This window comes from Tinamus guttatus, unplaced genomic scaffold (assembly GCF_059628265.1).
Source record: "Tinamus guttatus ecotype Peru unplaced genomic scaffold, ASM5962826v1 Tinamus_guttatus_pri_ptg000190l, whole genome shotgun sequence".
NCBI lineage: Eukaryota > Metazoa > Chordata > Aves > Tinamiformes > Tinamidae > Tinamus > Tinamus guttatus.
In genome coordinates, this window is record NW_028288724.1 from 1,620,194 (window position 1) to 1,643,955 (window position 23,762).

General features: G+C 52.9%; 2 pseudogenes; one reads left to right on the forward strand and one right to left on the reverse strand.

The window, feature by feature from the left end:
• The first annotated feature begins 9,259 nt into the window (after nucleotides 1–9,259).
• Nucleotides 9,260–10,276, forward strand: LOC148594897 (olfactory receptor 6C3-like; annotated as a pseudogene).
• Nucleotides 10,277–12,567: 2,291 nt separating this feature from the next.
• Nucleotides 12,568–22,414, reverse strand: LOC148594898 (antigen WC1.1-like; annotated as a pseudogene).
• Between the last annotated feature and the right edge of the window lie 1,348 nt (nucleotides 22,415–23,762).

Genomic DNA, 23,762 nt, shown 5'->3' on the forward strand with positions numbered 1-23,762 from the left:
TAACACATGGGCTACTGCGGATGGAGCACAGACTCTGGCAGGCTTGGAGGCCAGCTTCCTAGAAGGTTCTTCATAGAATCACACAGAATCAAACAATGGTTGAGGTTGGAAGGGACCTCGAGAGATCAGCTAGTCCTTGCTCCTTTCACACTCCTCGTTTTGCCCGAGCCTCCCCTTCTAAAGGACCGTGGGGTTCCCCGAGCTCTACTTGGGCCATTCTTTCAGGTGCACATTCTCCAAGTGGGGCCAGAGGGACAGCGTGGTCACTTGACAGAATCTCTTTGGCATGGCACACATTCATTCCCAGGAGGTCAACACATGTAGGCTGTCTTCACCCCTTAGGGTTGGTCTCCACACTTGCTCTTACAGTACCTTTGCTGCCAGTCTGCTCAGGCAAGCCTTGTTCTGTACCTGCATCTTTACGTATAAATCTGGAAAGAACAAAGGTGAAACCAGTTTCAAGAAGGGGCAATTCAGTCCCAGGTAGCCTCCACTAAGCTGCTGCTCACAGAGAGAGTGGAAAGCTATTCTAAACTCTGCAGTTTTGCAAAGCAGAGTTTGGCGCAAGGCAGCAGTGCATCTTAGGAGCCCTAGTGCACAGTGCTCCACTGCTGGGATGGCACAAGAAACTCCATCCACAGGCATTCTCTAGACCAGGCTGGGACACAGCTTTGCACAGATCCTTTTCAGGGGAAAACAAACGTGCAGGGAAGAGAAACATCTTGAGCTTTAGCAGGGGGTTCTTCAGTCTCTCTCAAAAGAAAGCAGGTGAAGGTGGATGTATGTAAAGGGATCCCTAACTTCCTCTCTCCCTCTCATTGGGGAGCAATGGAAAGCAGAAGCTCCTCCTAGTGACTCCACCTCAACATGCATGGCTTCCCAATGAGGCAAGAATGGCCACGGACTTTGCTCACAGGTATAGCACCACTACTTCTCCTGATGAGAGAAGCCCTGGCAGCTAGGCCCTAGGCACCTCTAGCTCGTCCTATGAAGCAGGAGATAAGAAGCTGCTCAGTCAGGCAGTCAAGGCCTACAGAAGCAAACATACTCACTGTGGCAACACAAAGACACCCCCAGGAGGCATCTGAAAAACAGCCGTCTCCGTGCGGCCAATGATCAAAGGCCTCAAAGCCGGTGTCTGCAAAAGAGACAGCGAAACACACAGTCATCCCAGGAAACTAACCCCTGGCTCACAAGGGCAGCAAACTGCCCACTATTACCCACACAACAAACCGCTCCTCCACAACTCTCACACCACGGGCTCCTCCATCAACATCGGACCCTGTCCCAGCACAAACATGCTGCCCAGCAAAACCCTGAGAATGAGCACTAACGCTGCTGGGCTTTGGTGAGGCCAGCGACAAGGAGATTCCCTCAACCAGCAGGGCTCTTTCTTTAGCTCTTTCCTAAAAAGAGCTCAGGACAAGGCAGCACAGCACGAGGCTTTGCATTTGATGGCCTTTCTGCTGGCATGGTTTACTGGAAGATGAGACAGGTGGAGGGGGAAGGAGCTGCAAAACTCTGCCCTGTGCTTCGTCTTCTTCCCAAAGCCCTTCCCAAAAGGCATGGGCTACTGCTCTGCATCCTTCCCCGACCCAAGACAGCTGCACTCAAAGACTCCTGTGTTGGCAAGTCTCTCCAGAAGGTGAGACAAGGTCTCTGCAGAGAGCTCCTGGGATGGCACATGAAGTCTACCCAAGCACTCTACAGCCAGAGAGAACTCTGGGACCTCATTCCAAAAGAAGCAGTGTGAGCACTCAACACTTCCCAGACTTACCCGGAGGAAAGATTTTGACAGATTTCCCGTCACATCCACTTCATTGATAAAGTCTTCAAAAAACCTCATTGTGACTCTCCTTTCTCGGCACACAAGAATGCCAATGTTCTTGAAAACAAAGTCAAAATCTTCTCCTCTGGACAAGGCCCACACAAGCAAGGTCTGAGTTGCCCTTAGACAAACGGACACCTTCTGCAGGGAAAGGTGGGTCCTCATAACAATCGTGGTAGGCTTCAGTTGTGCAACTTCCAAATGCCCTGCAAAAAAAGGCAGCAGGCAACAAAGTCACTCAAAGAGCCCTTGAGCACACTCAACTCCCCTGGCAGCTCAACACACCCTCCACAGCCTTCTCAACACCCTCCCTCCCCACCCACTCCCCTTTCAGCAGCAAACCTCTTGCTTGGTGGGTACAATCCCTTCCCCAAACACCTTTTGCTCTTCCTAGCAAATTGCACATGGTCTCATGGGAAGGCAAGAATCCCTCCAAACACAGCCCCACTCATTCCTGCCCCACCAGAACCATGCAGGGTCCCCTCAAGCTGGTCACGGGGCTCTGGCATAAACCCCTCCTCCCACCTCTGCTTCACTGCTCACTGCAGCCCACTTTAGACAGCTACTAACTACAAGCTTCTGGGCAGAGCCCTGCCTCAACATGAGGGAAAGACCAGCTATGCGTTACGGTTCTAACCAGGCCACGGGATGTTCTCGTAGCACAGATTGTTCTCCTGCAGGAACGCATTGTCCAGCTGTAGCACAGGTCTCCGAACATGGAAACTCTTGTTCCTCAGACAGCACAAGTAGTTGTCCATGATGTACAAGTTTCCCACGCCTGCTAGCTGGACAGTCTGAAAAGAGGAGAGCAGGAAAGGAACAGGAAGAGGGTTTTCACATGCCCAAAAAGTAAGAGATAGCTTCTCAGGGCCCTCAGAGGGTGCTTAAGGGCCAGATCTACAATGCAGGAAGACGAGGCGCTTTTCAGGAGAGCCCTGCACTCTCCAGGCATGGCCTCTCCCATCCCTCACCTCCCATGAGCTAAGCGGTGACCCACGAGTAGGGAACACCACCCAAGCAGGTGCAAGACGTGGCAGAAACTCTCCACTGTGTGCCAGGCAGGCTGTTCCACCCGGCCACATGGGGCCAGAGAATGCCCCAGAGGAGAAAGCCCACATTCTGCTTCTCCAGCTGCACTTTGCTTTGGCTATCCTTCGCCAGAGAGCTTGCTCTGGGGCAGAACTGCCACCTGCAGGCTCCTGTTGGCACATGGCTTCTGCTTTCAGAGGGGGCAGCAATAGGGCTGCTCAAAGGCAGCACAGAAATGGGGGCATTGGCGCTCATCAGGGTCTGAGGGAGAGGGAGCAGAGAAGCCCACCTGGTTCTGCAGCAGCGCCTGGCGGTAGCACTCGCACGCGCTGTCCCAAACTTTAGCGATATCTGGGCAGGAAGAGAAAGACAGGCTGTGCTTGAAGTCCACAAGCTCACCTCCATGCCAACCGTGCCAAACCAAGCGGACACAGCAAGCATCACCCACCACCACCACCACCACCACAATCCCACAAAGGACCCTTGCAGAGGAGGGCAGCAGAGCTGACATTCCAACAGCCTTCCAACTAGCAGCCCTCCTCTGCAAAGGAAAGCATCGAGCTCTAAGAGAAACAGTCCCTACTGCGTCTCTAGAGCCCTGCGGGAGCACCAGCTCACCTCAGCCTTCTGCAAACAGCACCGCTGCCCTGTCACATGCTCCTTGCAAAGCTAGACCCTCTCCCTGGCAAAACCGGCCAATCCATTCCCACCCCACCTAGAGGACACTCTTCTGCCCACCACCAGCTTGGAGACTCAGGGAACTTTAGGACTTACTTTCCTTACGGAAACGCACGAGCCGCTGAGAGAGTGACTGGAGGAAGTTAGAGCAAAATGACTCCATGGTTCAAGCCAATGGGCACCAGCTCCTCCACTCCAGCACACCAAAGACCCAGTGCTATTGCACTGCCTCTCTTGCCCTCTCCTCCTCACTGCAGAGAAGCTGCTGCAAGCAGAATGGAGCCGAGAGCAGCTGAGTGCCAGGGCTCAGCGAGGCATCGCACGGCAGTGTGCATGGGGCGCCCTACTTATAGGGAAGCTCCGATGGTGATGCGGGATGTTCCACTGTGACCCCAGCCCGTGTCACATAAGGCTGCAGGGCCCGACCACCCCCACCAGCAGGCACCTCCCTATATTTCACCCCACAAGGACAAGGGGGCTGCACTCGACTTTTTGGGGGATGTCTCCAACCTCCCCCTGCCCACTACCCAATGATCTGCATGCCTTAGCAACAACCATCCCCACCTCCGTACTGGGGAGGACATTCAGACCAAAGGGAAAGATAAGCAAAGAACTGACGAAAGGCTGGTTCTTCTAAGGAACCGCAGCCTGCCACAAAACAGAGAGCTCATTCTTATTCTTATTCCTATCCCAGTATAAAGGAAGCACCCCAGGTGCACAAGACTGCTAACCAGCAGCTGCTCTGTCAGGAAAGATTCTCTCAGCAACACCTTCCCTTGGGGAGCTGTAGGAAGTCAGCCAGAGTCAAGACGTACACTCAATGTGAGCTAAGAATCTTGCTCTTTTATTCGGCTCAAACGCGTTACATTTATACAGCGCAGCACTGCCCATGCAGTGTCCACGCACTCAGATTGCCTTCTCATTGGCCACATGCACAGCTGCGATAGCTACTATTGGTCTCCCGTCATATCTGCACACTATTAACTACATCAGCGCTCGGGCATCCTTCTTACCCGAATCGGATAGCCAAGTTCTCTATTCTTGCCTCATCAAGGACAGCTCAAGGGCACGCCTCCATCTCAAGGCCTGGATTGTGCAGGCCTTCTGGGAGGGCATGTCCTCGGCTCTCTAGCCATTCTTCTACAGGGAGCTTCTTACCTTTCTAAGGAGAGATTTCAAAGCCCTTTGGCAGCTAGAAATCACCCAGGAAGACAAACCTCCCAAAGATGACACTGACCAGCTTTGTGTTGGGAACAATGCAGCTCACCGCAAAGGGACACAAGGTCACTGCGCAACCACAGACATCCTCAGAGCGCAACTACGTACTGCTACACCCCATGCCAGAGCAGAGAAGACCCTCATGGCTTCTTCTTTTAAACAAATCCAGAATTCACCTCACCAGCCCCAAGGTTGTGAGTGTAACAAGAGAAATGTGCAGAAGCTAAATTTCAGCATTCCCAGAGCTGCAGTGTTTAAATGCATTTGCAAAATAAAAACAAAGGAAAAAATAAAGCCTTCTTCTTTTTTTTTTTTTTAATTAGCTACAAACATACAAATTGCTGTGAAGCATGTATACTGCTGGCAGGCGTGCATGATATGCTATGTTTTGTCCAAGGGAACAGTCCCAGGAGCCACCAAATGAGCTCGGCAAGGTCTGTGGGTGGTGGGAGGGTGCCAGCAGCCCCTCTGAGACACGCTCTGAGTCACTGAGGGACATGGTACCTCACACCTGCCCTCTGGCCAGGGTGTCCCCACACTGCCCATAGCTCACTGGCTGTGCAGGAGGAGCAGGAGAGTGCACAGTGAGCAAGAGCTTTCAGAGCTGGAACTCCTGGCACGACCATGCAGTCCCCGTTTGTGAAGCTGCCAGCACTCACCGTGCTCAGCCGCGATGGTGAGGCCTTGAGGGACTGTTCCAGGAGAGCAAGGCGTTAGCACACAAACTCCCCAGAAGGGAACCGTGGGGAGGCCGGGTGCCTAGGAACCTTTCCACAGGCCAAGGGTGCAGCCTTGGAGACCAGCATCGGAAGGGATCGGGATGGGCGCTCCTGTCTGTGCAAGGCCGAGGTGCTGTGCCCCTCTGTTGGGGCTCCAGAGACTTCCTGAAATGCCTCTGTTGGAAATGTAGGGGCCCCCTTTCCATGAGCTCAGCTGGGCATCTCTTTTGGGAGTTAGGCCTCTTCCTGAGGCTTTTCCCCATTGGCTCCTCTTCTCTTTCGAACAAGGCGTTGAGGAATGTGCTCTCCAGGACATGCGAGGCCATCTCTGCGCTCTCTCCTGGGATCTGCAGTCTCCGTGGTGCTGATGTCAGAGTGGTGATCAGCGGTGCAGAGTCTAGTTGGAGGCCTGTAGCTAGCGGGGTCCCCCAAGGGTCAGTCCTTGGTCCAGTCCTGTTCAATTTATTCATCAATGACCTGCATGAAGGCACAGAGTGCTCCCTCAGCAAGTTTGCTGATGACACGAAACTGGGAGGAGTAGCCGATACCCCAGAGGGCTGCGCTGCCATCCAGAGGGACCTGGACAGACTGGACAACTGGGTGGTGAAAAACCTCATGCAATTCAACAAGGCCAAGTGCAAGGTTCTGCATCTGGGGAGGAATAACCCCAGACACCAGTACAGGCTGGGGACTGACCTTCTAGAGAGCAGCTCTGCGGAGAAAGACCTGGGTGTCATGGTGGATGATAAGTTGACCATGAGGCAGCAGTGTGCCCTCGTGGCCAAGAAGGCCAATGGGATCCTGGGCTGCATTAAGAAGAGCGTCTCCAGCAGGTCGAGGGAGGTGATCCTGCCCCTCTACTCAGCCCTGGTGAGGCCACATCTGGAGTATTGTGTCCAGTTCTGGGCTCCACAGTACAAGAGGGATGTGGAGCTTCTGGAGAGAGCCCAGCGCAGGGCCACAAGGATGATCAGGGGCCTGGAACATCTGCCCTATGAGGAGAGGCTGAGGGAGCTGGGCCTGTTCAGCCTGGAGAAGAGAAGGCTGAGAGGGGATCTAATCAGTGTATATGAATACCTCAAGGGAGGGAGCGCAGAGGACGGTGCTGGTCTCTTTTCAGTGGTGGCCACTGATAGGACTAGAGGAAATGGCCTGAAACTGAAACACCAAAAATTCCATAGGAACTTAAGGAAAAATTTCTTAACAGTGAGGGTGACAGAGCACTGGAACAGGCTGCCCGTAGAGGTTGTGGAGTCTCCTTCTCTGGAGATCTTCAAAACCCGCTTGGACGCAGTCCTGTGCCACGTGCTCTAGGTGTTCCTGCGTATGCAGGGGGGTTGGACTAGATGATCTCTAGAGGTCCCTTCCAACCCTAAGCATTCTATGATTCTATGATTCTAAGAAGAGAAAATGCTAAGTTTAAGATGCTAAGAAGATGCCAAGAAAATTAAGCTCAGACATTACAATAAGTTAAAATTTATTGGATTCAATACATAAATAAATCTCAGTTTCACCGCTGTGATGAAGACAGCTTCACTCATTAGCCAGTGATAGCATGTGGGCAATAGCTTTATTTATTCACTTTGGAGGAAGTTTTCTTAAGAATGTATATATTTATAACATACTGCCAGCATGTTCATTGTTAGAAGCCCCGATTTATATCCACTGATGACTCTAGAATGCATTCCTGTTAAAAAAAAAAAAAGTATTTTCTCTTAGATACATAAGTATGTCCTACCGTCTTTTTCTTTGCTGAAGAAGTGTTCCATGAATGTTTTCAAATGGGTAGAAGCATGTAGTGTTGATGAAATCTTTTTTTTTTTGTGTGTGTGTGTGTGTGTGTGTGTGTTGCACCAGGGGTAACAAAAACGTGCAGAGGAATGCAAAGCACTCCTTTGCATTCGTATTTCATTTTGTTAGGGCCTCAGAGGGGCAGCATTACTGTTAACAGCTTTCATAAATTGTGTGTGTGTGCATCCCATTTTTGAAGGGAATTCTGCAAGTGGGAGCTCTTTAAAGCAAAATCCATCTGCTCATGTGGAACCCCAGCGAAGTTGTGGCATCTTGGGTGACCAAAGCCTGATAGAGCCCTTGTGTGTTCCTGGGCCACTTGGTCCTCTTGCTCTGGGCTGAGCCCTTCTGCACCACAGTGAAGGATGTGGTAGCCCTGGGTCTTCCCATCCTGGCCCACAGCTCCACCCACAAAGTAGAGTTAGGGTGTGCAGGCAGATGCCCTGGCTCTGGCTCAGGGTGGCCATGAAGAACTGGGACAGGAACTGGGAAGAACAGGGAGCGCATGAAGAACTGGAGGGTATAAGAAACCACTGGGCACTGCAGGTAAGAGAATGAGACCCAGACAGACTATAGACTGCCTTGTGGGGACGGCTGGATTTCTAAGGTGGCGAAGGGACTGTTATATGAGAAAAGGACAAGCTTTACAGATAATTAGTGTATTGGGAAACCTTTGAGCAGCAGACTCTTGCAGCAACAGCTCTACCAAGGTAACCATATCAGAAACACCATCTGAGTTAGAGGTTACCTTGCTAACAATCCAGAAATATTAAACTTGGTTAACAGGGAGTAAAATTGGCACAATGAAATAAACCATTGAGAATTCAGCTTTTTATTCCAAGGAGGATAAAACTGGAGAGAGACATCAAGCTGGATGATGGAAGAAAAAGCATTGGAAAAATGGAGGCTGAGACTCTCATCTCTGATTCACTGAGGCTACAGTGAAATAGCTATAGGTGTCTGAGCCTGAGATTTTGCTCACATAATTACAGGCAGTGGTTCACTTTCAGCAAATCTTCCAGATCAATAATCTTTCAGATATAATATTTGGTTTGGAAAATAAAGAATTGAGAGGTTTGATTCTGAAATAGTGGCTTTCATAAACTTCATTTGAGGTGTCTGTGAGCAGCTGATACCCATACTCATTTTCCCTTGGCTCCCCAAATAGTCAACAGAGACAGAGAGCTGTAGCGGCCGGGTCCTTCCAGACTGTGATCAGCATCTGTAAGAAGTGTAACCAGTCTCCTCCAGACACTCTTCTCTCTCCTGGCACTGATGCTATGAGGGTAAGCAAACTTGGGCAGACTGAAGTGCCTGACTTTTAGGCATTTAAAATATAAACCTACCTGGTATTTTGTTGTTGTTCCAGATGCTTCCTATTGCAAAGAAACAAAGGGACAGCCTTTGTGCTCTTCAAGATGGTAAGATTTCCCCCTTCCCCTAAAGGGAAAGAAAGGCATTTAGGTCAGGACATTTAATAACATTTCCTTCAAATTTCTGGAGAGAGAGGAAGAAGATGTGGAAGAAAGCAGCGGATTAGAAAGGAGATACTCGATATTAACTTGTTTGAAATTAATCAAACACAAATTTTCCAAGTCAAAAATGGCAAGTACTGAAAAATAGAAGGAATGACTTTCAAAATACTTTTCTCAATGGATGACTTGGTATCTGAAGAGAATTGAATGTTTTTTCCTTTTTTTGGAAGATAATTTTCTCTTTTGAAACACAGATGTGATGGATGTTTGCTATAGGTCTTAGCGAACTTGGAATTTCCCAGGCAGGGCATGAAACAGCTCCCAAACTCTTTAGGCTCTTGAGAAGAAATTCTTTGTGAGTCACTGCAAAAGGCAGAAAGAAGTCAGCAGAATCTCTAAGTGAAATGTGAAGCAGAGTGATAAGAGTGTGATGCATGGTTTAGAGGAATATTTCTGTCTATATTATATAGGAAAGAGGTACCCTCCCACGCAAACTGTGACATTCACAGTATGGTTTCTGCTTCCTCCTGTCTCAGCAGACTGTGCTGCAATCGCACATGGTAGCAGGAAATGAAACTGCAGTTGCTGAGTTCATCCTAGAGGGCTTCTCAGGGCTTAGCCAAAGCCTAAAGCTGCTTCTCTCCCTGATCTTTCCACTCGTACACCTGACAATATTGATAGGGAACACAACTATCATTTTTCTCGTCCATGTGGATCACCACCTGCAAATCCGCATGTACTTTTTCATCAGCAATCTGGCATTCCTGGAAATCTGCTTTACATCCTCCACAACCATCAAACTGTTGGTGATTCTGAGCTGTGATTCTGAGCTCTGGTAGGAGAACAATCTCAGTAAGCAGCTGCTTTGCCCAATCCTATTTCTGTTTTGCCCTGGATTGTATTGAGCTTGCTTTCCTTGTTGTCATGTCCTTTGACCGCTACGTTGCCATCTGCCAACCTTTGCTTTACGCTGCCATCATGAAGCGGCAGCTCTGCACCCACCTGGTTCTTGCTGCGTGGGTCATAGGCTTCACTCTTTTTAGTTACCATTTGGTTTTGATCTCAAAACTGACTTTCTGTGGCTCTAACAAGATACATTGTTTCTTTAGTGACAACTCCCCCTTACTCAAACTCTCCTGCTCTGATGTCAGCCTGCTTTGGAAAGCAGACTCCATTTTCATGTCATCTGTAGTGCTGAGTTCCTTGTGCGTTTTCCGCTGTATTCTGCACATGCCATCAGCATCTGGGAGGAAGAAAGCTTTTGCTGCATGCTCTTTCCATCTCACCAGCTTAGCCATTGTATACGGAAGCTGCATTTTTCTTTATGCATGGCCCTCAGAAGATGTTCCTGTGGAGACCAACAGAATTGTAGCTTTGCTGAACATGATCCTGTACCCATTTGTAAACCCCTTCATCTAAAGTCTCAGAACAAGGCTGTGAAACTAGTCTTGAAGGAAGCCATTGGCCATGCAAGGGTGTTCTTTTTTTCCCCAGTCATTATGCTCTTCACGATAGCCATTCTAATTATGCATGATTAATTACATTAAACACATATATATGCAGCTATTAAATACAGGAATCTCAGGAGAATAATTTTCTTGTTAGAATGTAGTACTGAAAGGAAGAAACTTTTTTTGTCTTTTTTTTTTCCATATGACAATCTAAAATATATTCATTAAATATAAATTCCCTTCCTCAGAATAGGACATAGGATACCAGTGCACACAGATACAAAAACATTTTCCTAAGTCTTCTCAGGAAATTTAACTGAAAATTTTGGGAACAATGTCCAATGGCTGTTGAGGAAAGCTCAAAACACCTTCTTTCCATGAAGAACAGAAGATACTAAGAACCAAAAATAAGCTCAGACATTACAATAGGTTAAAATTCATTGGATTCAAATCCATAAAACACTTCCTAGTTCCACTGTTGTGATGAAGACAGCCTCAATGATTAGTGAGAGATAGTATGCAAGCAATAGCTTAATTTACTCCCTTTGAAGGGGATTTCTTAAAAATTATTTATTTGTAACATATTGCCATCATGTTCACTGTTAGAAGCCCTATTTTATCTCCACTGAGGACTCTAGCTTGCATTCCTGTGAAGGAAAAAAAAATGTATTTCCTCTTGGATGCATAGTCATTTTCTACCATCTTTTCCTTTGCTGAAGTAAAGCACTCCTTTGCTTGTGTTTCTAGTCAGAATTTCATTTTGTTAGGGCCTCTGAGGGGCAGAATTGCTGTTTACAGCTTTTATAAATTGTATGTGTGAGCATACCATTTCTGAAGGGAAGCGTGAACTCTTTAAAGAAAGCTCCATATCCTTACACTGGGCCCCAGGGAAGTTAGAGCACTTTGCGTGAACAAAGCCTTACTTACTTACAAAGAATACTTACGTGCTCTTGGGCAGCTTGGTTGTTTTGCTCTGAAATGGGCCCTTCTCCACCACAGTGAAGGATGTGGTGGCTCTGCATCTTCCCATGCAGGCCCACAGCTGCCCCGGCCAAGTAGAGCTAGGGTGTGCAAGCAAGGTGGCTGTCTGATTTTCAGTGCATCCCAGGGCTCCTTGAGTGAGCTCTGGTGCATCCCCTGAAGGCCTCTGTGCACTGTTCAGTGAATACTGGGATGGAGGAGGGAGGCAGTTTGAGTGCCACATGCCCCACAACCATCGAGCCCTCCTCCTTGCTCAGCTCCCACAGGAGAGGTTTCTCACCCATTCACACTGGGGAGCAGCTGCTTAAAACCCAGCCACAGAACAGGCATCCTGCCTCAGCTCCCATGGGCAGCTGTTTTAGGGATGGACATGACATCTTCTCAGCCATGGAAATATGCACTAGTATTCAGGGCCTGCTGTCACCTCAAGACTCACTGCTATGGGACTGCAGCCCAGTGCTCGGGGCTCTGTGCAGCTCTGTGCTGCAGCCCTGAGGTGGCCCCTGTCTCGGGGACCAGGGTAGCCCAGGCAGAGCCCCTAGGAAAAGAGCAAGTGGGAGTGAGGACACTGGACCATCTTGCCCAGAGGGACATAACAGGACTCTGCAGACAGGCACATATGGCTGGAAATTCTGCATGAGGTTTGCAGGATGGGAATGTCTGAGACTGACTTTAAGGCTCAGAGAGGTGGGCCTGTTCAGCCTGAAGAAGAGAAGACCAAGAGGGAATCTGGTCACTGTATATAACTACCTTCAGGGAAGGAGTGAGGAGGATGGGGCCATCCTCTTTTCAGTGGTGGCCAGCAATAGGACAAGAGGAAACAGTCACAAACTGAAACACCAAAAGTTCCACAGGGACTTAAGGAAAAATTTCTTCACAGGGTGACAGAGCACTGGAACAGGTTGCCAAGAGAAGTTGTGGAATCTCCTTTTTTGGAGATCTTCAAAACCCTCTTGGACGCAATTCTGTGCCACATGCTCTAGGTGACCTTGTATGTGCAAGGAGGCTGGACTAGATGATCTCTAAAGGTCTCTTCCAACCTTTATGATTGTATGATTCTATGTCCCTACCAGCAGAAATATCCTTCAGCTGGACTCATCACTATTCCCACACCCCAGAGATCATGGGCTCTTGCAGGAGCATGGCCTGTCTCAGAGCCTGCTCTTCCCAAGATGTTCCCCTTCCCCACTGCTGGTTCATGGTGCTTCGCCTTCCCTGATCACCTTTTGGGAGACATCCAACACCTGGGGAGGGAAACACAATCTCTGGGTCAAATTCCCACATGATTTTAATAAGAACAAGTAGCAATGCATGTGATAAAAGTAGAGAAATGATAAGAGAGGAAATGCCCAGCTCTATCTGCTACTAGTAGCAGAAGGGAGATGGGTCTCTGTCACTCATGGCTCTCCAAGCTGCATAGAGGTCTCTTCTGTCCCAGCTGCACCCAACCTCATGGCAGTGATGGGCTCTCTCAGACCTGGATTCAGGGACAGTCTGGCACCAGGGTCCAGTCTCACAGACTTGGTGTCCTCATGAGGATGTGCCAGGGACGCCCCTTCAGCATCATCATACGCTGTGTCTGTGAAGGGAAAGGATGGGGCAGCTCTGACTGTTCTGGGAGCTCTGACACTCCCCCAGCAGCGCACGTTCCCTGCTGCAAGCAGCAAGGCCAGTGCATTGCAGTTTGCCCCACACACATGCTTATTCTAGGCTGTAAATCCCCTTCCTCCCTGTCTCTCACTGCCTGAGACCTTCAGTCCCCTGATCCCACCCCATTCTCCTCACCAGGAAAACTCCTGGGGCAGGTTCCCTCCCCATGCCGGGATGTGGGGCTCTCAGGCTGCTCCAACTCCCCTGGCACTGGGGACAGCACCCCAGGAGACAGCAGGTCCTTTTCCCCCTCACCTCTCTGTCCCTCCTCAAGCCCATCACTCTCCTCTGCTTCCCTGGGCGCTTCCCAGTCTCGCTGCCCAGGAACAAGATCCTCCTCAGGGTCAAATACTTCTCTGGCATCGTCATAGCCATCTGCTGGGTCACCTCTGGGCAGGACAGGGACCTCTGAAACTAGAGAGGAGCTGGTGAAAACAGGAGCCCTCCCACAGAGCAGAGGAAGGAAGGACACGACGGAACAAAGGACAGGGACACTGGTGTTGTCAGGGCCACAAAAGATCCAGCATCCTGGATCCAGGGTATGGGAGTGTGTGTGAGGTAGTGGGGTGCCCTCTACCCCTGCCACAGGGACAGCAGAACTGGTGTGTCTGCACCAGGGCTGGGGACTCCCTGGGACAAACTCAGAGCCTGATGGAGGCAGGGACAAGTTGAGCCCAATAAGGCCCCATTCAGGCACCCATCTCAGTGGGGCACATCCAATTCTTGCCCACACTGCAGAACTCCAGAGTCATTCCTGAAGGCAGGAATGCCCCATCCCAATGGTGACACTCAGTGACACAGCTATGGGGAGGAGAGACCAACCCTTCCCCTGCCTCCCTGCCCATTACCTGGTGCTGACCCAGGACGCTCCTCACTCTCCCTAGGCTCAGGCTGCAGCTTGGTCAGGGAGCCCTCTGAAGGGGAGCCTGGCAAGAGGAGCAGCGAGCATTATTGGGGTGAGCCCTGCTGACCCTGCTCATTGTCAGCCCAGCTGGGGATGGGGACCCACCTAGCAAGGACTGCATGGGGAGGAGAGCCCAGGGCTTCTCCTGCTCCCATGGGGCAAACCACATTTCCAAGGGCCTTTCAGAGCTGCCCTGGCCACCCGCCTCCCTTACCCGCCAGGTACAACCTATGGGTACTGGCAGGGAGGAGCTGTGCCCCAGACTGGGATGGGCAGAGCTGGTGGGGAGGAAGTTTCTCACCTGAGCCCAGCACTGGGCTGCTCTCCTGAAGGAACCCGTGACCCCAGCACTGAGGGGACAGTTGGCCCGCGGGCTACAACAGTCCCATCGTGGCTTAGGACCAGTAGAAAGGGCCCTGCCATGTGCTCCCTCCCAGAACCCACCACACAGACCTGGAGGACTGAACCTCGCTTGCTTCTCCCACACTTGGCTGTAGTCGATCTCCTGGTACACGGCCTCAGAGAAGGGCTCCAGAGACCTCCTGGAAGCTGAGGACATGGGCAGGATCAGCACAGGCACATGGAGAAAGGAGAAGAACTCCAATGTGGGCACCAAGCCCTTCCACCCTAGACAGACGAGCACAGCCCAGACCCACTGCTCTGCCCAGGCACCATGGCCAGATCCCTTGTGATAGCAACGGCCCTGTAGAGATGGTCTGGGGCAACGTCACCTCATGCTGTCTCTTCAGAGACAGCCCCCAATGTCCCTTTTGGCCCCAGGTCAGTCCCTGCTCTGACAAGGGAGAAGCTCCCACGGCTCCTCTCCCCAGGGAGCTCCTCGCGGTCTGTCAGATGGGTCCATAACATGGCCCTGCCCTGACCTGGGCGAACAGGGCAGGACAAAGGGAGCAGCCCAGACACCGACTCCCACTCTGAGAGACCCCCTGCCCTGAGCTCCTCTTGGCACCGCTCCTGCCCCACAGCCTCCCCCAGCGTTGTCCAGAGCACAGCCAGCAGCGTCCTTGTATGTTCCCTGCTGCTCCCATCTCCACCATCCCCTCACTGCCTTTTCTTTTCTCCTCCATCACCATCTCCTCCTGCATCAACACTCCCACAACTCCTGCTTGCGGGTGTCCCACAGACAGACAGTGAAGGAACAGGGAATAGGGTAAGAGGCAGCACCTGCACCACAGCCCCCTCTGTGCCCTCACACACACCCCACAGCCCCCACAGCGCTGCTAAGAGGCATCGTCCACCCTGGCACCACTGGGGAAGGACCCACCTCTGCGCTCAGCCCTGGCTCTTTGCACTTGCCCTGCCAGGAGGGCCAGGAGCAGGCAGAGCAGGGCCCCCAAGATGATGCAGATGACAACAGGCACGGAGACTCCCCCGGTCTCCCTCACACGCCTCTGGGCAGGATCTGCATGGGCAGCGACATGGATGAGGCAGGCCCTTGCCTCGGGCAGGTGGGGGCCCAGGGACACCCCAGTCCTGACCCCTCACACATGGCAGGGATGGAGGTCCGTGTGCTGAGTCGTGGGGCAGCTCTCACACTGCTGGGTGACTCACAGCCCTCCACGAAGTCACCCACTCTCACCCCTGGGCCTCCTCTCTGGGGCCCTGCACCCCAGCACAGGCCCCTTCCCTCGGGCTGCAGGTCACAGCCTGGCCCCAGGGAGACCCAACCCAGGGAGAAGGGCAGGTTACCTGCTCGCGGGGCTGGTGTTGTCATCCTGGGTGCAGCTGCAAAGCAGGGAGAGAGATGTGGCTGTGCCTGTGGATGTCCCCTCCAAGTGCCATCAGAACAGTCCTTCTCTGTACGCCCGTGACAGGCCCTGGGCTCTCTGCTCTGGGCCACCAGGAGGACAGCACTGGCAGCCCAGGACAGGCATTTGGGGGACTGCAGAACCCCACAGGCAGAGGCCTGAGGACACCCTGCCCCACAACAGCTGCTCCCCACCTGGCACCAGGCACCCAACCTCTGCAGAGACATCCTTGCTCTGAGAAGCTCTGGGGCCCTAGGAAAGCCCAGCTGGGAAAACATCCCCCCAAACAAGGGGACCAAGCACTGCCACTCACCGGAGCAATTTACAGCAGCATCTTCCTTGTGCTGGCAGGCACCGCTGTTCCCACACTGCACCTTGCAGTCCCAGAGAGACCGCTCTGTCCCTCTGCACTCCACTTGCTGCAGCCAGATGGGACCTGTCCCTTCCCCAAATGCAGCCTCCCCCAGGGCAGACATGGCAGGGCCACAGCCCAGCTGCCTGCAGGCCACCTCAGCATCCTTCATGTCCCAGGAGTCATCGCACACCGTCCCCCAGGTGCCATGGTGCCAAACCTCCACTCTGCCCAAGCAGCTGTCCTCTCCTCCCACAGCACGAATCTTCTCCTTCTCTGGAAAACACAGAACCCTCCATGTCACTGGGGTAGTTGAGAGGGCCTGGCCAGGCAAGAAGGGCACAGGGAGCAGCAGTTACCTGTGCAGCTTGTAGAGTTGGGGCACTCTGCTGCTAGGGATGGAGGGGTTTCTGGTCGTCTCCCTGTAGAAGGAAACGCTACAGTGAAGGAAGGGGCTGCTTCATGGGGGTCATGTGGACAGGATCAGGACTGACCTTTACTTGAACCTCCCGGCACCTCCCACTGCTCATGGACAAAGCTGAACCCCTCGATAATGCAGTGTATAACAGTGCTCAGCTCCAGGGTTACCCTGGCTGCTCACCCCAAAAGGTTCCCTGGTTAACAGAGAAGCAGGAGCATGGCCCCAGAGGGAGACTGTTCTGAGCTCCCGTGTCAGCACTGCCCTGGGCACGGCCTAGTTCCTACATAACCTTGAGTCACCAGCACCGCATTCTCTCTCCCCCTTCCCATTCCCTCAGCAAACCACGGCCATGAGTGGAATGCTCTGCATGGACTTCCAAAGCTAAAAGGTGATTGTCTGGGTCCTGTCTATGGGCAACAGAGAGCAACAGGCACCTCCGAGAGGTGTCCAAGGTGAGGTAGAAGAGACCACCAAGGTGAGGTGGAGGGTACATGTGCCTCTTCCCCTCGTTGGCCATGTGGGTAGCTCAGGGCAGCTACTGCTTCTGGATATGTTGTATTTGTGTCACTGACAGCAGAATGGTCTGAGATGGAAAGAAAAAGCCACTCCAGACCCCTTCTCAACATGGTGCCTTGCTGAACAGGGAGCTGCTGTGAGCTTTGTGACCACGTGGCTCCAGCATTACCATTGCAGGTGATGTGGGTCTCTTCTCGTTGGTCATCACAGGACTGTGGGTTCCAGGGAGCAGAGGGGCACTGCCAAAAGGAGCTGTTCCTCTTCCCACACTCAACACGATCCAGCCATGTGTGGCCAGATACCTTGCCATATGGCAGGCCTGTTTCAAGGAACCCTCCGTCTCCACAGCCCAGCTGTTTGCACACCAGAGGCACGGTGTTCGGAGTCATGGAGTTGGAGCAAACACTCCCCCATGTCCCATTGTAGAAAACCTGCAGGCGCCCAGAGCAGCCATCATTGTTCTCCAGCCTCAAGGCCATAGACTCTGGAAGGAAAAACACAAAGCTGAGGGGAACACGCTGGTCCTGGAGTGAGCAGAGAGAAACATAACAACAATTCCCCAGGGCGTTCTATGGCATCCATGAGTAGGGAGGGTTATTCTAAGAAGCAGGGACTACTCTTCTAGACATCCGAGGGCTCAGATAGTCAGAGGGCACTGCCAGCAAGACACTGTTTTACCAAGGGAGCAGAGAGAAGCATCCAGTTTGCAGCACTACCTTCCCTCCTCCACTCTGTGGGGACACCTGAGCTCTCCCTATAGCTCTGAGTAGGTTCAGTGGGGACTGTGCATGGGTGTCCCCAGGACCAGACAGGAAGGGGGTTCAGGGTAGCCAGGGGCAGTTCCACCCTGTCTAGCTTCTCCCTTGTCCCCTCATGAAGCACCAGGCTCCCACCACCACTGCCCACACAGACCTGAGCAGACAACTCCTGCATCCTCTTTGTGCCTGCAGTTGTGCTGCCCCCAGGGCCTGGCCGGGCAGTCCCAGAGAGCATCTTCATCCCCGGAGCAGTTCACGTCGTCCAGCCAGATCTGCCCAGAGCCTTCCCCGTAATGAGCAGAGACAGTGAAATTCACGGCCACCCCGCAGCCCAGCTGGCGGCAAACAACGGTGGCATCCAGCAGGTCCCAGGAGTCGTCACAGATGGTCCCCCAGGTGCCGTTGTAGAAGATCTCCACTCTTCCAGCACAGCGCCCTGCCCTGTGCACCAGCCGGACCCGCCGGCTCCCTGCAAGCAGGAGAAACCCGGCTGTGAGGGGCTCGCAGCCCTGGGGAGCACAGCACATTGGGGACCGTCAGAGCAACTCACCCGAGCAAACCACCCCCACGTCCTCGGCAATTCCTGCAGGCGCTGCCGCAGGCAGGGAGGTGTTGCAGAGGGTCATGTGAGTCTCCTTTCCTGCACACTGGACCCTTCTCAGCCCCACGGGGCCCGTCCCTCGCTCAGGCTTTGGTGGGTTGTAGGCTTGCTCTGCCTCTCCGCACTGGAGCTGCCTGCACACCACGCTGGCATCATTCAGGTCCCACTGGTCATCCAGGACGCGGACCCATGTCCCATTCAGGGGCATCTCCACTCGTCCGTCACAGCGGCTCCCTCCACCCACCAGCCGCAGGGATCCAGAGAGTCCTGCTCAGAGAGAGAGGAAATGTCCTGAACCCTGCCTTATGTCTCCCATTGCTCATGCCCTTGGACATCCTGGAGCTCACCTATCCAGCTCACAGTGAGGAGCTCAAGGATGGGAGTTCTCCAAGGCATTTTGTTTTCCAGGCCCTAAACCTTGTTGAGTTCTAATATCGTCTCAGTGACAGAAATGGGAAAGCATTGGAGGTCTAGTCAAACCGCAGAATCACCACACATGTCCTTAAGAATGAATCCAGAGCAGCTTCAGCAAGAGGAAGTGGTGGCCTGTACAAGGATGAGGATGAGCAGTAGCCTTGCTCCATCTCCAAGCTGGGACTGGCTGCTGCTGGGATAGCTCTGCCCTTCTACATCCCTGTGGATCTGCGATGGGGAGCTTGCATCCTTAGCAAGAAGCAGAGGGATGAGCGCCTTTCTTACAAAACAGGACAAGTTTGAGGTTCATACTGACAAGGAGCAAGGGCAAATCGCAGCCCCAAGGTGCTGCTCAGCGTCAGGGATTGGACTAGATGATCTCTAAAGGTCCCTCCCAACCTTAAGAATTCTGTGATCCTATGATTGCTCCTGCTGGGCACGCTCATGGTAGATTCTATGGGCAGTTTGATCAGGGTCTACAGGTCTGCTCTCTGGTCTGGGATGGGGCTATGGGTTGCAGGAGGGGGCAGAGGATCTTTCACAGCTGCAGGGCATGGAGCTGTGTCCCGCAGTTCCCTCCTGATCCTGGGCCCCAAGAGAGTAGAAGAGCCCAGGCCTGGTGGTGCCCCCAGGGCCTGAACCAGATGCCCTGGAGTGGCAGAGATGCCTGCTCCCTGCTCAGCTCTCATCTCCCCCAAGGAAACGCGCTCTGCATGAACAGGCAAAACTCTCTGAATCCCTCCAAAGGAACCCATAGTTTCTGGAGCAGGAAATTCAGTTTGTCATTGACAGACACTCCCTTGCTTTGCGTTTCTATGTCACACACAGGATGCAAGTTGAGTTAATCCTCCATTTTCCTTGAACTCACCTGAGCAAAAAAATACCAGCAATGTTGTCAGGTGAGCATGGGGACACCCCCAGAGCAGTCACAGGGCACTGTCCCAAATGGGATTCGGTCCCATTACAGTGGAAAGTATCTCTCCAGACAGGGCCAGTTCCTCTCCCCAAGTGCTCTCCTCCAGGAATGGACTCAGCAAATCCACAGTTGAGTTGTTGACAAAGAACATGAGCATCAGAGATGTCCCAGCCAGAATCACAGAGGGTTCCCCAGGTCCCCTCCACCTCGATCTCCACTCGCCCGGAACACGCCGTGCTGCCATTCACCAGCCTGAATCCTGTGTAGTCCGGGGAAAAAGGAGGGAAAGTGGGGATGGCTTTGTGCTCATGCACCCTCGGGTACTGGAGGAGACGCCAACGGGATAGCAGCCCTTTCTGCTCCTTCTAAATCATTTTAAGATTACAGACAACAACTCCACCTCACCAGTATTCTAACCATGCTCAGCCCTTCTCCCCTGTTTCTTAGCACATAGCTTATGCATGGCATTTCACACCGCCTCCCCAAATGCTCACGTGTGCAGGTGACACCAGCGTAGTTGGCATGGCTGCAGGTCTGGTTGCTGAGGGACCTCCTGGGGCAGGAGGAGAGGAAGGGCTCATTCCCCACACACTGCAGCTCTCCATCCCAGATGGGACTGGTCCCCTCTCCAAAGTGATCTCCCCCATGGATGGGCAGGGCAGCGCCACACTGCAACTCCCTGCAGATAATGTCAGCAGCTTTCACACCGAAGTGTGAGTCACAGACTGTTTTCCACTGGTCTCCATCTCTGATCTCCACACGTCCTGAACAGGGGTTGTTTCCTCCAACCAGTCGAACAAATCCTGGGGAAAAAAAATAAAAAAATAAAACTGCACAATGACAGGGAATTGCAACGGGCTTCAGGCAGTTACACAGCAGCTACATCCAAAGGGTTCCATTAATGTCAAACAGCAGCTCTCAGTAGGTTTTGACAACAGAAACCATTCAACATCCCTTGCACCTCTTCTCACATCCACACAGTGCTCTGGAGCTTCTCTCAATCACAGACCGAAAAGCACAGGCACCACTCAGGGAAACGCTGCTGCCCCAGAGGCTGCCTCACTGCCCAGGACAGGTCCCCAGCACCACAGCCCTAACGGCTGCTGCAGCCTGTTCAGCCCTGCAGAGCTCAGAGCTAGACTGGGACTTCTCAGGGTATCCTGCACTGTTGGGGCTGTCAGTGACACGGACCCAGCAGGACCGGCCTGAGCCTGTGATGATATGGGAAGGAGCAGCCAGCAGCACAGACACCAACCCAGAGCTTGTGGGGGACTGATCCTTGCGGGGTGGCCCTGGACAAGGAATGCCCTGCTCATTGTCCTGCTTCTCTGCCCCAGGCTCTGCTCCTGTCTCCTCTGAAAAGCCCCTTTGGGTCAGCCAAGGAACTCCTGTCAGTGAGGGGAATGATTCCAGGAGCCTTCGCTGTCTCGTACCACTTCCCTAGCCATGGGGTGCCAAGCAAGTCATCCTGAGGTCTGGGGCACAGGGACACCCAGCGCTGCGAGAAATGTCCTGAAAGAACCTAAGGAGATTGATGGAGACCTAGACCCTGTAGGGCAGGGTGGGGAATTCATCTCCTAGCCTGAGGCACCAACTGATTGTGGGATGAGCCCCCAGGACCTTGGTGGCATCTGTGCACCCTGTGATGGGCTCACCTGGGCCTTTCCCCAGGGACAGCAGCAGCAACAGCCGCAGATGGGCAGTGAGAGTTACCCACACATTACTCCTTCAGGGCACAGCCTGCTTAGTCCCCTGATCCCAGGCCTGACCCCAGAGGTGGGGAACTGGATGAGTCCTTACCTGAACAAACAACTCCGGCATCCTCACTATGATCGCAGTAATGGTTACCCCAACCACGATGTGTGCACTCAGACAAGGCAGTCTCGGTGCCTTGACAGCCTACAGAGTCTAGCCAAATTGAGCCTGATCCTGGCCCAAAATATCCCTTCTGAGGGGCTTGGAGAGCAGATCCACAGCCCAACTGCTTACAAACTACAGCAGCATCTTCCATGTCCCAGTAATCATCACACACGGTCCCCCATTGGCCCTGGTGTTTCACCTCCACTCTTCCAGCACAGCGGCTGTCTCCATCCTCCAGCCTCACCTCCGCAGTACCTTCAAACACAGACACGGGGCCAGTTAGGAGGGCACCAAATCCCAGCACAGTGACTGCGTAGGGTCCTAGAGCTGAGTCACCAGACCTGGGGTGTGAGACCTCTCCGCTCTGCATTCTTGGGGTCTGCAGGGACCAGTTTCTTTGCCTCTAACTCACTATGGGTATCACTCAAATCCACCCCCCCATCTGCAGGGCTCTATGAGTCCCCAGGGAGCACTGACGTGATCCCCATTTTCTGTCCCAACCTTCATTCCCTCCTCACTTACAGGGGAGAACTCAGTCCCTTGGCCAGGACCCTTGCATAGGGCACCTCTGCAGGAGGGTGAGCAAAGGTCTCCTTGTCTCTGTGGGCCACAAACTGCCCCTGCTCAGGCCTGGCCACCCTGACTTTGGGTCAGTGAACAGTACAGAAAGCCTCCTGGGAACCCTGGAGCTGGCTGTGCACTCGAATCGCTGAGTGCTGCAGTCACCAGCCGAGTCAGCACTAGCTCTAGGGACACAGAGCTGGGGAAATAGGATGTCCACCAAGGGTGGCAAGGGCGAGGTGTCTACAAGAACATGCTGGCACTGACTGCAATAAGCAGAGGAGCCCTGGAAGCACAAATACCCTTCTCCCACCCAGAGGCGAACAGGGTCTTCACTTGAGCACTTCTGACCCTTGTCTTGCTGCTCCATGGGAAGACGCAACATTTCCAGAGGGATCTCAATGACCTCACTGCTGCGCGCTGGCCCCATGCCCATGGGTTAGGGTACAGGCACTTACCGCAGCACAGCTGCACCCAGACGAGCAGCCACAGCACGCAAGAGATGAGGAGTCCCTCTGCCTCCATCCGCAGCCTCCTGTCCTGACGGCACTGCCCTGATGCACTTGTCCCTGCCACAGATTCTGGGGACTTACGCAAGACAACCAATATGGGAGGCCAATATATATCTGCAGGTGCTGGCCCAGCTCCCCAGCGAGCCAATCGAAGGAGCAGGCACCTTTTTAGACATTATCGGGAATTATCTCCCTTCTGACACAGCCCAGCCCTCCAATGAACTTCTCAAGTGCTGTTCATGACCATATATGCGGCACGGCTCCACTGATGTCATTGTCACTGCTCTGGGGCATCATCATGGGGCCCATCCCAGTAGGACAGGGCAGATCAGGGAGGCAAATGGGTCTGTCACGCTTTGTATTCCACTCAGGTGCCTGGAAACTTTGGGGATCTCACATACCGTGTTTGCCTGAGTGCCTAAGGTACAAGTGTCCAATGAGAATAATGAAAATTGTGGAGCTAGGATTGTCCCTGGGATGGGCTGTGTTAGGAAGGGAAAGAGGAACAGCCTCTGATCCTGCTACAGCCCCGCTGTGCTGGGAGCAGCAGCAGTGAAAGGTCTCTTTGCCATGGCCAGAGACACATCCCGTAAGTGCGGTCTCGTCCATCCCTTCTTCAACAGCCTGGTGCTGATGCCTTGGTCAGGAGAAGGGAGCTGGGACATTTCACTCCTCTGACATCAGACAGGGCAGCCCAGGCGTTCAGAGCCCCCCAGCTCTCAGAGTGTTCACCCAAGAGCCCGTTATTCCCTTGCCGGGGCTGATCGGCAGATCAAAGCCTCGCCTGCAGGTGCACAAACCACAGCCCACGTGACCTCGGCAGCCTGCGCTGCGCTCTCCCTGCAGCAGCGACCGAACCAGGAAGACAGTGGTTTCTCTCTGGGCTCAGTGCCCCAAGCAGTGTCACTGCATGTAGCCACTGTGGCAGCTCCAGGACCTGCTCCCAGGGATTGGGCTGCAGGGGCAGCTCCTGTTGCCTTTGCACTCATGAGTGCTGCGTGCAGGTCCTAGAAGCGCAGTGCAATTTCTCATCAGTAATGCTGCGTCTCACCCCACCTTCTGCTGCTGCACACTTTCATGCATTTCCATTACATTAGGCTTTCATGTATGGTTATGTATTTTACTTTTTTAACAGAACAAGTGCTCTTTTTTATTGAGAAATGCTGGGCATTTTATTAGATACTTCAAATATTATTGTGTCTTTCTTTTCTTTTTAGCACCTTACTTTAAAATGCTTTCACGGGATGCTATTCTTATCCTCTCTGGAGCACCCTGCTTTTAACTTCTTCATCTTCACCTTCCCAGCAAGTCTGTGGCTTGGAGCCAGATTGTGAGGTCACTGCTGCTTGAGTGCCTGATAG